This window comes from Perca flavescens, chromosome 15, assembly GCF_004354835.1.
Source record: "Perca flavescens isolate YP-PL-M2 chromosome 15, PFLA_1.0, whole genome shotgun sequence".
Classification (NCBI taxonomy): Eukaryota; Metazoa; Chordata; class Actinopteri; order Perciformes; family Percidae; genus Perca; species Perca flavescens.
Window position 1 is genome coordinate 25,613,471 of NC_041345.1, and position 15,302 is coordinate 25,628,772.

General features: G+C 40.5%; 1 protein-coding gene across 2 annotated transcripts in view; it reads right to left on the reverse strand.

The window, feature by feature from the left end:
* rbfox1 (RNA binding fox-1 homolog 1) overlaps window positions 1-15,302 on the reverse strand; it is a 363,925-nt gene that overhangs the window by 274,455 nt on the left and 74,168 nt on the right. Inside the window, exons 1-2 of one of the 2 annotated variants that reach the window (XM_028599615.1) lie at window positions 3,278-3,538; window positions 637-684 (exon numbers count right to left, since the gene is read on the reverse strand). The gene's annotated coding sequence lies outside the window, so the exon portion shown is untranslated. Of the gene's footprint in view, window positions 1-636; window positions 685-3,277; window positions 3,539-15,302 lie in introns of those variants that run through there. The other variant, XM_028599614.1, reaches the window with a different exon arrangement.

Here is a 15,302-nt window from a genome sequence, read left to right on the forward strand (position 1 = left end):
TGCCTCTCTCTCTCTCTCTCTCTCTCTCTCTCTCTCTCTCTCTCTCTCTCTCTCTCTCTCTCTTTCAATTAAACCAACCAGATTTTTGCCACAATCTCCCTGAGTCACTTTTCATATGTCAACAACTGAGTTGTCTAATTAACGAACTCTATCTAGCACAAAAACAAAAGCAAACCGGTTATCATTGTTCAACTTCTCACACAGCCAGACTAACTCATCTCTCTGTCGGCATTATAAAGAATGGGACGTCACAAACGTACCAGAGCCAGAAAAACAGCTACATCCATTAAAACAGTGACAGAAAAACAGCAACACACACACACACACACACACACACACACACACACACACACACACACACACACACACACACAAGTCTGGGTGTCAGTAATTCAGGACGAAAGGTTGTTGTAAGGAGACTTACATAAATACCAACTCTCTGACTGAATATCATTTACTACTGACTGGTTAGGGCAACATGAAACCAAACACCCTCCACATCCAGCTGACATACAGGCTGTCAGGAATATTCAGGCAGAATAATGAAGTGAAACTGATTTGTCCGATTATCAGGCTCGTGTTAGATTGAACTGGTAAAAGAACAGCTGAGAAAAAAACGATAAAATGTGTACTTACCAGGTTGCTGTCCTTATTTCTGCAGCTGCTACAATCTGTACTGAAGGGCTGTGGGAAAAAAAAAACACACACACACACACACACACACACACACACACACACACACACACACACACAGAGAAAGACAGTAAATTTAGAAACAGAAATTTAGCTTAACATCACACTGGTGTAAAAAGCTGGCTGCCAGCAATTCAGTGTGACCAAACACTATCTAAATTCAGAAGTTAGGCAGATAACACACAAAACTGCTTGACACCAAACATAGAAATTGGATGTAAAAAGGTACACAATGGAAGCCCAGGTGTAAATGGCTGTCATCTCACTGCTTTTTAGCAAAGCCTGCCTGGACGATAGAAAACTAATTTAAAAAATATTTAAGGGAAACATTTTTTACAACTTGGGTTTTACTTTTGTAGCTCTGGCCACTGGTTCGGTCAGTTATGAATACAATGGACTAGAAATAGGTCTTACAGGGGAAAAAAATGAGCAGCCAAAATTGAAAATTAGTGCAACTGTAATGTACCTAATTGTACAGGTAAACTGTGGGCGCACAACTACAGTGAGTACAGTAGGCCAAATCTGAAGCAGATTGTAATGTTCGCATTTCTTTTCTCCACCAAATAAATTACTAACATGTTTGTGTTCCCCAAATGACTTATTTTCCACTCCCAAATGTCATCATAAATGACGGAGCAAATTGCCAACAGCTGAAAAACCTTTTAAAAAGATCCAAAAACGTAATACTGACAGCTAGAGTTTAAAAAGGTTAATGCAGTCTAAGTTCAATACGCTGAACACATTTGTCTCCCCCGGGCCCCTCCTCCCCAGGGTCGAAGGTTAAGAACGCTAAACCCAACGTCACACAACGTCAATGTTAGCTTGATGCTCCACAGCGCAGCGGAGTCGCTAGGTGCCGCTATGTTGACGGTTATAAAAGCCCATGCTCTCGCGGCGCTCTGTGCCCGACTGACAGCCACCTTTTATCGACTAACCGTAACAACAACGGCCGCTAAAAAGGCCGCGACCTTGCGGAGCTATGTGCCCGACTGACGGACACCTTTTCTCGGCTGAACATCACTGCAACAGCGGCTAAAACGACTGCGACCTCACAGCCGTCTGCATTCTGGGCCCTGTAGAAAGGCATTTTCTATGGGCCCCTCCCCACGTCCACAGCTATTCATTCTAGCATCTTTGAGGTTAAATGAAAAAAATATTTTTGTTGCATCTCTTTTCGGTGTTGTAATTTGTGGACGGCCCTAAGCGCTCGTCTTACAGCAGCAACAACAACAGCAGAGAGCAGAAGCCAGCAGGCAAGTGTTATTTACATAAACTTCTGGTGTACTTACAAACTTTCCAATCCATCGATTTATGAGTACATAACCTTTTTTTTTTGTACAACTGTAGACGTTTGGTATCATTTCGGGCATTATTAGTGGGGTCATTTACGAGATACAAACGTGGGTCCATTAGCCCCTGCGCTAAGCTATTTAGCTGATAACGCTACTCTCCGCTAACTCTCCCAATGTTAGACCCAGGTGACAAAAGCTTCTCGGGGGGTGTTTGGCTCGAGGTCATGGTGCAAAGGACCCTAGGGTGAAATTACTCCGAACCATCGCTTTAAATTGCATGTTTCCATTAAGAGGAAGCCAAACTTGAGGTTTCTGGCATATGTCATGGATCCTACGTTAGCAGTTAGCGTGTGTTAGCATGGCGGTGTTAGCACCAGTCAGGATCACTTCACCGGCTGTCTAATTTTTTTTTGCGAGTAACTAACTTGAGTACTCACATATACATATACATATAATTTAATGCAAGCACATGAATGTTAAAATGAATGAAAATGACTATCCCTACATTAGCCCTGATATAAATGAACGAGGCTCAAAGCTTACCTGTTTAGGAGAAAATTAGTCAACTCTGCGTCCTTTTAGGCTCTAAGCTGTCTTTTAAATGCATCTCCAATATTTACCCGTGTTTTACGTCATCTCTGGTTATGCAACGGTTTAGAATTGTTTTTTTTAAGGCGGGTACAATTAATCTATCTCTGTTGATCCCGTTTGTTTGTTTGTTTGCTGCTTCCATGGCTGTACTACAGCTGTAGCGTGCTGGGTTTGCGTTTTTGCAGGTATATCTTAAATTTCAAAAGGAGAGCTTTAGCATTGTTGTCAGAAAAGATAGTATTTCAACTTATCATGTTTCCTTAATATCTGATGACACATTGTGGTACATTTTTGATTACATACAGTTAATACATTGCATGTTGCACCTTTAAATTGTGCTTTGGACCAAAGTCCAAGACAAATCCAAGAGTGATTATAGTCCAGTCAGATTCCAAAAAGGGAACAAAGATACCTCTTTCAGGAGTTTGAACTTTGAACTAAAAACTATTTGAGAGTTATATAACCTTTAGAAGCAGTCAGGACAATCCAATGAATGTAAATATGCCTCATCAGTCTATTCCAAAATAGAGGGCAGGTGAAGCTAAGTATGAATTGGCTTGTTCTGTGGTTTTAATAGTTCATAAAGAATCCGTCCATTTGGTCCCTCTGTGCCTTATTTGGAGAGGACTTTTACATCAGGGGCCCGGGCCCGGATAACAGTACACCAAAGTCCAGCTTGTTTGACGAGTGTGAACACGTACCGTACCCAGGCATGATTGGTCGATCCATCCACTTGAAACGCTGGTCTCAAGTATGGTTAATCTGTACTGGTTAAAAACCAACTGTACAACATGGAAGTTGACTACTATTAAACTTTCTTCTTTTTTTGGCATTTTAGGCATTTATTAGATAGGACAGCTTTAGACATGAAATGGGAGAGAGACGGGGAACGACATGCGGCAAGAGACCGCAGGCTGCTGTGCCGAGGATTGAGCCTCCATTCATGGGCGCACGCTCTTCCAGGTGAGCTACCCACGCTCCCAGTAGCACTACTATTTAATGCAACTACGAGTTTCATTTTTAACCGATTATGAATCCATCGCAATGTAGTACCGATGCCTCAGTGCGCACGTTGAGTACGGGCCCAGATACAGCTTTGCTGCCGCCTCCGTCCGGCAGTCGGAGCCCCGCCAGGAGGCGGAGAGCGCTCTGGTCTGACAGCAGTTGCTCCTCCTACAGCTAGAAGCACAGCTCCACCTCCCTGCTCCGACGGTCCCCACCGACAACTGTCCCTGGGGCAGGAGTGTCCATCTGCGACAACACTAACAAATGTCACTTTGATGATGGCGTAAGTGTACTCGAGTACAGAACATTACTCATGTGAAGGCTGATCGCCGGGGGCACGGGCGGCCATAGGTCTTGACATTTTGTCATATAGATAGATAGATCGATAGATAGATATATATACACACACACGCCATATATAGATGGTAGAGAAGTCAAGTTTCTCTCATCCCCTACCCTACTATATCTGTTGAATCAGTTGTACATTTTATTTCCAAATTGTATATATTTTAAATATTGCTCGTGTAGTATTCAATTATTATTTTATGTATATTATTTCCTATTATTGAATGTATACTCTGTATGTGTGCTGTGTGTCTGATATTTTTGCTGCTGCAACACCATTATTTCCCATTTTTTTTGGGATCAATAAAAAAAATCTATCTATCTATCTATCTATCTATCTATCTATCTATCTATCTATCTATCTATCTATCTATCTATCTATCTATCTATCTATCTACCCACCCCAATTACAGAAATCAGGTTTCTGGTTTACGTGACAGTTAAGAAATAAGCTTAGTACTGGAGAAAGAAGACAGATACATTTTTCACTTACAGTAAATGCATGCAAACGCACCGATAGTGAGCAAGCTTAACAATACAAACATGATGTCATCCATGGCAACAAAGTCCACCTTGTCCCTTCTCCTAGCTCACATACTCTCTCAGTTCCTCAGGAAAAGTTGCTCTCAGTGGATGTGCGAAAAGGTCGGAAACATACCTGAAGAAAGTTTTACCAGGGACTTTCAGCATCATTTAGGAAGCGAGATAAGAAGTGTGAATACAGCACCTTGTGTCTTGACTTTCCCCCAGTCATCACAGTGCAACGGACACGCATGCTACACTATGGGCTTTGCAGTATTTTACGTGATCTCTTGATATTAGTATCTCTTTTCCAACAGATGGCACTATTAACACACAGACAGGATGTATGTTTGTGTGTCTCTCACAGAGTTTAGGAATGACACACATGTTTTCTACAGACAGGAATAGAAAGCACTGCAGAGAGAAGACAAACGATTACACTGAAAGGTAGGTAGACAAATAAGCCCACCGCCAGACGGACAGGCAGAAAAAACAGCCACACAGTCCTCTCGCTGCTGGTATCTTAATGAGAAAGAGGCGTTAGTGTTTGCAGCACTCGTATTTTATCATTTACTGTTTGACTCATCTTCCTAATCAACTCAGTTTTCTACATACACAGGTAAGCAGATCGTCACCATCTGCTGCCACACACGCAACACCCGAGCACCCACACAAACACCCACATAATCAAGCTTGGCAAGAACAGCATGTCTGCAACATGTTTGATTAGGAGTGGTGTGTGTGTGTGTGTGCATGTGTGCTTGACTGAGAGTGTTGATTTACAGTGTGTCAGGCCTTGCCCATCTGCCAACGGACCCTCCCTGAAATGTGCCGTCCCTGAATCTCACTCACACAAACACACGTGTACACACACTTGGAGTATGTCCAGAGACTGCAGCAACCAGATTTATGTTGATCAGCGATACTGGCAATAGAGGGGTTATGTGGCTCAGTGGTTAGCCGTAGGGTTGAGGGCACCAGTCACCTTCGATTTTGCCGTCCCTTCCATGTGGAGAATGTGAACACCTGTACGGAAACCATGCTAACGAACATTTTGGGAAATTGGCGATATATATACACACACACACACACACACACACACACACACACACACACACTCACCTAAAGAATTATTAGGAACGCCTGTAAGATTTCTCCTTAATACAATTATCTAATCGACCAATCACTTGGCAGCTGCTTCAATGCATTTAGGGGTGTGGTCCAGGTCTAGACAATGTCCTGAACTCCAAACTGAATGTCAGAATGGGAAAGAAAGGTGATCTAAGCAACTTTGAGCGTGGCGTGGTTGTTGGTGCCAGACGGGCTGGTCTGAGTATTTCACAATCTGCTCAGTTACTGGGATTTTCACGCACAACCATTTCTAGACGAAGAATGGTCTAAAAAAGGAAAAAGTATGCGGCAGTCCTGTGGGCGAAAATGCCTTGTTGATGCTAGAGGTCAGAGGAGAATGGGCCAACTGATTCCAGCTGATAGAAGATCAACTTTGACTCAAATAACCACTCGTTACAACCGAGGTATGTAGGAAAGCATTTGTGAAGCCACAACATGAACAACCTTGAGGCGGATGGGCTACACCAGCAGAAGACCCCACCGGGTACCACTCATCATCCACTAAAAATAGGAAAATGAGGATACAATTTGCACGAGCTCACCGAAATTGGACAGTTGAAGAATGGAAAAATGTCGCCTGGTCTGATGAGTCTCGATTTCTGTTGAGAAATTCAGATGGTAGACTCAGAATTTAGCCAACATGGATCCGTCATGCCTTGTTACCACTGGGCAGGCTGGTGGTGGTGGTGTAATGGTGTGGGGGATGTTTCCTTGGCTTATTTTCTGTAATCAGTGTAGAATGGAAGCATGGTAGCATGGATGCCAGCCTGGACTTGATCCGTTGTGGAGCAACTATGCTCGAACCAGAGCTGTTCGGACCAATCAAATGGTCAGGGCGGGCTTTATACGATGATGGACAGATGATTAACCGTAACGTAATCAACCACGTCACCAAAGAGCGCTTGGGTTGAATTAGTTTACAACAAAGATGGCTGCCATGTGTCTGTTATAGAAGATATCGACAGCGCATTCATTTTAAATATACACATCGCCACAGCCGTCCGCACGAAACGGAAACTGCCGCCTCTGCCTCTGCTCTGTCGAAGCCTGCCTTTGACTTGCAGCTTCTGTGACGTCTGTCTCCGCTGCTCTGATTGGTTGCAGGTCTATCCAATAGAAGTGCAGAGGCATTTTCTTTCCTGGTTCGGTTGAAACACGCCCCATAATCACAGCCCAATGGAGCAGGATCAGACTCCTATTCTGACTATTCCTAAATTTCTTAATGTACTTAAATTAAGATTCAACATGACAACTAACTTCAGTCTTTGTTGTTATTTCATAACCGCTAATAAATAACACAATGTTTAAATTCTATTGTATGTGCCTTTTTATATTGTCTGTTTCTGTTCTTAATGGATTTTATGTCCTGTGTAAAACACTTTGAATTGCTGTGTTGTTGGTAGTGCTGTACAAATAAACTTGCCTTGCCTTGATAATTGCAACTGGCACTAAACACATTCCTGTTCAGATTGGTTATGAGATTTTTTTCCCCTTGGCTGAAAGGATTTTTAGGTCTTAAATTAGAAGGAAACTCTAGTTCCTGAAGAAGCTTAATGGAAAGTAAATTGACCCTCAACCTCTGTTGGATCAGTCCATTTGCAGAAATGTAGCATATTTCTCTCTTTCTTGCTCTCTCTCTCTCTCTGAGCTATGAAATCTCATCCGTCTCTCACCACCCTCAATCTCTCCTTGTTATCTCTTTCTCTCCCATTCAGTTTCAATCTAATTCACATTTTGCTTTGCTGTATTGACCTAGAATATACAGTACAGTGTATATATATATATATATATATATATATATACATACATACATACATACATACATACATACATACATACATACACACAGTACAGGACACACCTTCTCATTCAATGCGTTTCTTTTTTATTTTCATGACTTTTTACATTGTAGATTCTCACTGAAGGCATCAAAACTATGAATGAACACATATGGAATTATGTGCTTAACAAAAAAGTGTGAAATAACTGAAAACATGTCTTATATTTTAGATTCCTTAAAGTAGCCACCCTTTGCTTTTTAATTAATAAGGGAAAAAATTCCACTAATTAACCCTGACAAAGCACACCTGTGAAGTGAAAACCATTTCAGGTGACTACCTCATGAAGCTCATTGAGAGAACACCAAGGGTTTGCAGAGTTATCAAAAAAAGCAAAGGGTGGCTACTTTGAAGAATCTAAAATATTTGATTATTAAAAAAAAAAAAAAAAAAGAGACACTGGTGAGTTTGGCAATTTACATCTCCTTGGTCACCCCAAAAGCCCACACCTCCTTTGGCCGCCACTCCTTCCAGTTCTCAACTGCAAATGATTGGAATGCACTTCAAAAAAAACCTGAAACGCAAAACCCTCATCTCACTAACTGCCTTCAAAGTACATCTGTCTGAGCTCCTGTCTGATCACTGTACGTGTTAACTGTTCTCCATCCATTCATGTTCTGTTTTCGCACCCCCTTGTTGCATTACTCCATCCATTACCTCTCACGCGCCATTGCATATTTGCAAAGATGCACATCTTCACCTGCATTGCTATCACATTCCGTTTACGTCCTTCTGCACTATTCATCTGCCCAAGTATGCTCGACTGCCATTCCTCCAACCTTTGTTGTCACACAATTTTTGCACACCACAATCTGCAATAACTGTATATTGACTCTTTACTACATCTCAGCATTTATATAGTCTATTCATGTATACTGTGTTATCACTGATTTACATCATCATCTAGACCACACGTTGCACCTACTGTACATTGACTCTTTAATACATCTCAACATTTATATACACTATCCATGCACATCGTGTTATTTCTGATCTACATCAGAACCTAGACCTAGACCACTATTTGCACTAACCGTATATTGGCTATTCACTACATTCAACATTTCTATAGACTGTCTATTCCGGTTTACTGTGTTATTACTGACCTATATCACTAACCAGACCACAATTTGCACTAACTGTATATTGACTCTTCACTACATTTCAGCATTTATATAGACAGTCTATTCATGTATATTGCGTTATAACTGATCAACATCACTAACTAGATCATAATTTGCACTAACTGTTTTTGTTTGACTCTTCACTACATCTCTGCAGTGTTGTAGACTGTCTATTCATGTATATTGTGTTATTACCATATAACTTTCGCATATCCATCGTCTTACTTACACCTCACTTTGCACCGGCTGTGTAATGCTTACTTAATCCGTACTTTATGTAGCCTATTGTATTCCGTATTGAATGTGAAACTGTATGTTGTCTTGCACGCTTATGCTTTTCTTGGCCAGGTCGCCGTTGCAAATGGGAACCTGTTCTCAACGGCCTACCTGATTAATAAAAATTAATTAATGTACACCTTTGTCACTCAGCAGAAAAAAAAAAATGTGAATAGCGATTCTCTCTCTCTCTCTCTCTCTCTCTCTCTCTCTCTCTCTCTCTCTCTCTCTCTCTCTCTCTCTCTCTCTCTCTCTCTCTCTCTCTCTCTCTCTCTCTCTGGCCGATCTATGCAATCAACAACATTTATCAAACTTTAGGTCCCTTAATTCACTCATCTATCAATCTGCTCATGCGGCATGATTATAATTAAAAACTCTCATCAGTCAGGCCTCTGAATTGGTACTCTAATTGAACAAGTAGAAGCACTACATAGACTAGATAGATGGATTACTTCTCCTTTCTTCTGAACACATTCGCAGACTTTCTCTCATGAATTATTCCCCGGGAAGGCCTGGGCCCCGAAGCTGAGGAAAAAGCAACAATGATATGTTATCCATATGTTATCATTTGCTTTTTGGGTGAAAAAAGGGAGAGCTCATTGTTAGTTTATATGTGTCAGGCTGTGTAGGGCTTATTTTGGATCCATATCTCATTTTCTGACACCTTCTTTATGACAGTACTCAGTAATCACATTACAACACACCCACAATAAAACTCACATGGTCAAATTTTGACTTGATTGTCAGTGTGAACAGGTTTGCTGTAGATGTTCTGCTTATGCAACATGCAGTATTTGATCTGCTTAACTTATGTTTATTCATCACATTTCACAATTGATATGAGCGTTTTATCATGATTTGCTCCGCTGAGAGCAGATCTCGTGGAACAGATGTGCTGGCAGGAACATGAGTATCATTATCAGCACTGTAGCATGTGGTGGATCTAGTGACAGCAATGCAACATGTGTTGAACCTGTATTAATGCCAATACTGATATGAAACATCAATAACAAGCAACGCATATTAAGTATGTTGATAGCAACACTGTTTTTCAGTTTTGGGAGGCTGCTTCAGGATTTTTACCTGCATAACGCGAGATACAAGGTAATGGAGCCTTTTATACATTGTCATGTTTCTTTAGAAATAAACAATGGACAAATAAAGTCTTTAAACGCTTCAGATGTAAAAAGTGACGTCAAAATTAATCGTAGTCAATGGGATGCTAACGGCAGGTGATGGCTTGTTATCATCAAAATGGCGCCATAGGACGTACGCGTTGTGGAGAGAGGCTTACCCACTTGGTCTCATCTTCATATCAGAATTTTTTTTTTCGGCCCCACTCAAAACTCAATAACGAGACTAATTATTTATTAGATATGTTGGCTACATACCAGGAAAATTCATAAATATTAACTGAGATATCCCATTATGTTCTGAGCAGTAGGCCTGCGTGTGCTGTTGGCAAAATTGTGTCTAATCTGTCTGTGCCTATGTCTGACCTGGGCTGGCACATGTTCACGTTAAAAAGTGTGTGTGTGTTAGTAGAGAGTGTGTAGTAGTACGTTAGTAAGGATGGGAAATACTGTTTTAACATGAATATAAAATTGAAATCCACCAAGTCAACGTTATGTTATCATTAATTCGCTAACTGCGTCACAAGTTATAGGCTCAGCTGGGAGCTTCATGGAGACAGCTAACGTTAATGTTAGCTACCCATTAGCTGTCAGAGTTCGCTTCAACTTCATCTATTAACTTCTAGTTGCTGTTTTCTCATTAACGTGACAACCTGCAAGACACAGGTTGCTAATAAACCGCTTAATAGTAGTTACAGCACCATTTGGATTAGTCATCAATGCTGTTAGCATGGTGGCTAACACTAACGTAACTGTGTTTTTATCATTTTGGCCGTGTTTTTTAACATACTCTCATTGTGCTAACCAAGCACCGTTAGCCTTTACAACAGAGTCGCTTCACTACACTTGTTAGATATTGTTTCAGTACAGAGTTCTCTGTTGGCATGTGTTTGTCGCTGTGTACTCGTGGTTGAAATGAACGTAAACAAAGCAGTGTGCCAGAAATGCAATGCGCCATGACGTAGGTTCCTCTTCGATGCTAATGTTGGATATCCCTCTAGTTTACAGAACATGACAACCAACACATGATAGTGGCTTTGGCAATGCATAAGCCTGAGTAGTGCAGTACTTATTAATAATAGACAGGATTTGAGCATTACATATTAAAATATAATATGAATATGTTCTAGAGGATAGTTGACAGCTGTAACACACACACACACACACACACACACACACACTTGTAAATGATTTAACTCCTCCCCGCTGGGTTGCAGTAGAGGTTGTCTGAAGCGAATGCTTGCTTATGTCCGTTTTACTGGTAGTTTCTTTGCCGGTATTAGACTGTTGTATTACGGGTCTGCAAATTCACTGAAGGTCTGCAAATTAGCTACGGCTAGAAGTCCTTCACACCCTGCAAGGGTTGAACTTTACTTAAATGTAACAATGCCTACATGTATTGTGCCTGTCAAATAATTTAATCAAATCAGTGGACTGGGAGGCTGCTGGGATCTTACTGGACTTGCTAATTGGACTTTTTACTTAAACTTATAATTCAAAGTCAAAGTCTCTTTATTAGTCTCCCAAAGGAGAAATTCATTTTGGACAGAGAGAAATTGCTGCAAGAGTAACATAGACACACATCAAACACATGGTTAAAACAGTTAAACATTGAACATGTAGGCTACTCAAGTAGCTGTGCAAAATTACAAGTTACCATTTTCTAAAAAGGCAGTATAAAAAATAAATAAATATCCTTACAATCCATTGTAAAAATGCAGTAATTCCTTTAGTCCTATCCATACATACATTCAGTCACAAATTCACATTAATAGAATTCGTGGTCATACATTCCTTTTTCATGCACATGCTTAAAAGGTCATACTTTAATATACATTATTGCACTTGTGCGCTATTCTTTGTACGGCACGGTTGTTTGTGTACTGCTGCGGCATTAATTAAGTATCTAACTATCTTGAACTCTTGAAAAAAATGTGATTCACTATTTTCTGACATTGTCTTAGTGCACAAAAGATAAAAACAGGGATGGGTATCATTATTTTATCCATACTGCTACTTTAACCAATACCGGCATCATATACAGTATGTCCTGCTTTTGCCAGCTTAGCTGCTATCAGCTTGTACATGAGTCTCATGTCTTCAAACATTACGCGCAAAAACAGTATCACAAAATGTCTTGGAGAGATTTGTGTTTCCTGGAAAGGAAGGTCGCTGTAAAAATGAACCGCTTAACCAGCAGGTGTCAGTATATAATCATATACGGTTTTTGACTAAATAACTAAAAAGGTCAGTTCCCTAGATTTCTTTTTGGGCTGTTGAGTAAGTGGATCTTGAGTTCAAGATTTACATTTACATTTAGAGTGTGTGAGATGATCACAGACTCCAGTAATGTAAGCGGGAGCAGCTCAAGGGAGAGGGGGATGCTGCAACAATGGAACCTCTGAGGTTTTATTTCATCGTCGGCCAAACAAATGTGGGGATATGGGTACGATTCACGTTTGAATCAGTACCAAAAGCTGGAACTTGGTACCAGTACCCAGCTGCATGAATATCCATATAGTCCCATCGCTCTCACTCCACATTTTCACTTTTATGTGACCAAAGGAGGAAAACACAGTATGTATCCTCTTAACTCACATTAACACACTAAAAAAGGAACAGGTCAAGAGCAGACCATGGAGAGGTCCAAGGAAACCTGTGTGTGTGTGTGTGTGTGTGTGTAACACACACACACACACACACACAGATTAAGGTAGAGATCAGAGTAACTTCTGTTAGCTCCCTGTTTAAGATCTCTGCCCTACTGTAATCAATAGCAATGTCAGTAGGTGGGATACAGAAGAGAATGCTAACAAGAGTGTGTGTGTGTGTGTGTGTGGAAACCCAACCACTGGCTAGAAAACCACATGTACCACAGCATGTCCTCAAAGAGAGATAAGGACAGCAAGAACTAAGAGGACAGAAATAGATACAATCCGCATACAATCATGGAGGAAAAAAAGAAAACGTGTAAAATAAGGTTAAAACGGATACAGGACAGAGAAAACGGAAGGAAGAGACAGAAAGTGATAACGCCAAGAGAATAAATTCTCTTTGGAAATTTGAAGAGAGACAAAGAGTTCCTCCTGTCCTGTAAAATCAATGAGGTAATCAAAGACTTGTTCCGACCAGAAACAAAAAAAATAATAAATCCACCTAACAACACTCAACAGAAAATAGACTAACTGCTAACATCGCCAAAAAGAACATACAGTATCAGTTACTGACAGAAGAAAGATGTGTACTGATCAAAGGTCATTGTGAAGATTCTGAAGAGCAGCTACTGAGCTCCATCCAACAAACCAGCCACTGGCCGCTCAACTGCTACCGGGGAAAATGAGATTTGCATTAAACAGCATTTAATTAAGATATACTAGATTAAGCCCCATTAAGATGTTACTATATGCAGCGCATGGCTGTATAGTGATTTGCAGGGTTTCAAAGATGGATGGAAAAACGTAATGCAACCGCCCAGGGATGAACTGGTTTTAAAACCACTAACATTTTCTGTCATACCGTTCCTAAGGAATGAGCCTTTTTTAGGAGTCTTCAAGGACAGAAAGTGCACTTTAGAAATAGTTAGGTTAGGTTACTTTATTGGTACCCGTAGGTAAACTAGTTTTACAGTCTAAGAGGCAGGGCATCCTTAAAACTTTGTAGACCACAACATAACATACAACACACAAAACATTAAAACTTATAAAAACAGGTAGTAAAACATAAAAGAAGAAAAAAAGAGGAACAGAAAACAGTACATGACATGACCAAAGTGCTTGTGCGTTTTGTTAAAATAATTTTACCGTTTGTTTAACAGAGTGATTGCTGCTGGTACAAAACTGTTTTTAAATCTTGTAGTTCTGTAACCAAGAACTTTTAGCCTCCATCCAGAGGGGAAGATACTGGAATTCCCTATTCAGAGGATGTAGACCATCTTCTTTGATAGCCGTAGCTAGCCGCTGTAGTTGTTTAGCATACAGGGATGTGGGGTGCAGCTGGGACTCCCCAATCAGCTTACTTGCCCATTTTACAATTTGGTTTAGGCGATTCTTGTGCTTGACTGAGACACAACCAAACCACGCCACTAGGGAGAAAGATATAATGGTTTCGATAAAATCATGATAGAATTACAGTACAGGCCAAAAGTTTGGACACATATTCTCATTCAATGCGTTTCCTTTTATTTTCATGACTATTTACATTGTAGATTCTCACTGAAGACATCAAAACTATGAATGAACACATATGGAATTATGTACTTAACAAAAAAGTGTAAAATAACTGAAAACATGTCTTATATTTTAGATTCTTCAAAGTAGCCACCCTTTGCTTTTTTATTAATAAGGGAACACATTCCACTAATTAACCCTGACAAAGCACACCTGTGAAGTGAAAACCATTTCAGGTGACTACCTCATGAAGCTCATTTTGAGAACACCAAGGGTTTAAAGTGTTATCAAAAAAAGCAAAGGGTGGCTACTTTGAAGAATCTAAAATATAAGACATGTTTTCAGTTATTTCACACTTTTTTGTTAAGTACATAATTCCATATGTGTTCATTCAAAGTTTTGATGCCTTCAGTTAGAATCTACAATGTAAATAATCATGAAAATAAAGAAACCCATTGACTGAGAAGGTGTGTCCAAACCTTTGGCCTGTACTGTATGTAATCATGGTCTTATCTATGTGAAAATGGAAAGAAAGGCAAGAGGAATAGTGATGCATTACATTTACTCTTTTGTAATAACATTTTTGCATTGTTTGCTCCACTAGAAAAACACAGTATAGTCAGTGAGAAAGATGTCACTGAGCCAAGGGTTGCCGGGGAGGAGAAATGATGACGATGTCAGGGGAGAGGGCTGAAGATGAAAACGAAGATGCCAGGGAGAGAGATTATGAGGATGACAATGGTATCAGGGAGATGGATGGTGATGAAGATATCAGGGTGAGAGATGATGGGATGAGAAAGCTTTATGCGTGCACAATCCACGCACACGGTCTGAACTTGAAGAGTGCTAAATCCAGTCAACATATTGTCCGGGTTTTCAATTTAGTTGAGATGCGATACACTTTCATAGCCTCATCTACAAAATGCCATGCAGCATTTGTGAAATTAAACAATCTCTGTACCCTGGCCAGAGAGTCCATGAGCTGAAAAAAAAGGTGTCTGACACACGGTGCAGCTGCTTCAGGACTTGGCTGAGAGTGACCCACTAGACTCCACAGCAGGTGATGCCCGGATGCTCTTGCAAAGTATAGATTTTGAATGTATTCTATGCATGGAGAGCACCACACCTGTGTAGGGTTGGGTATCGTTTGGAACAATTTTTATTCCAATTCCGTTCCTTCCTTTCG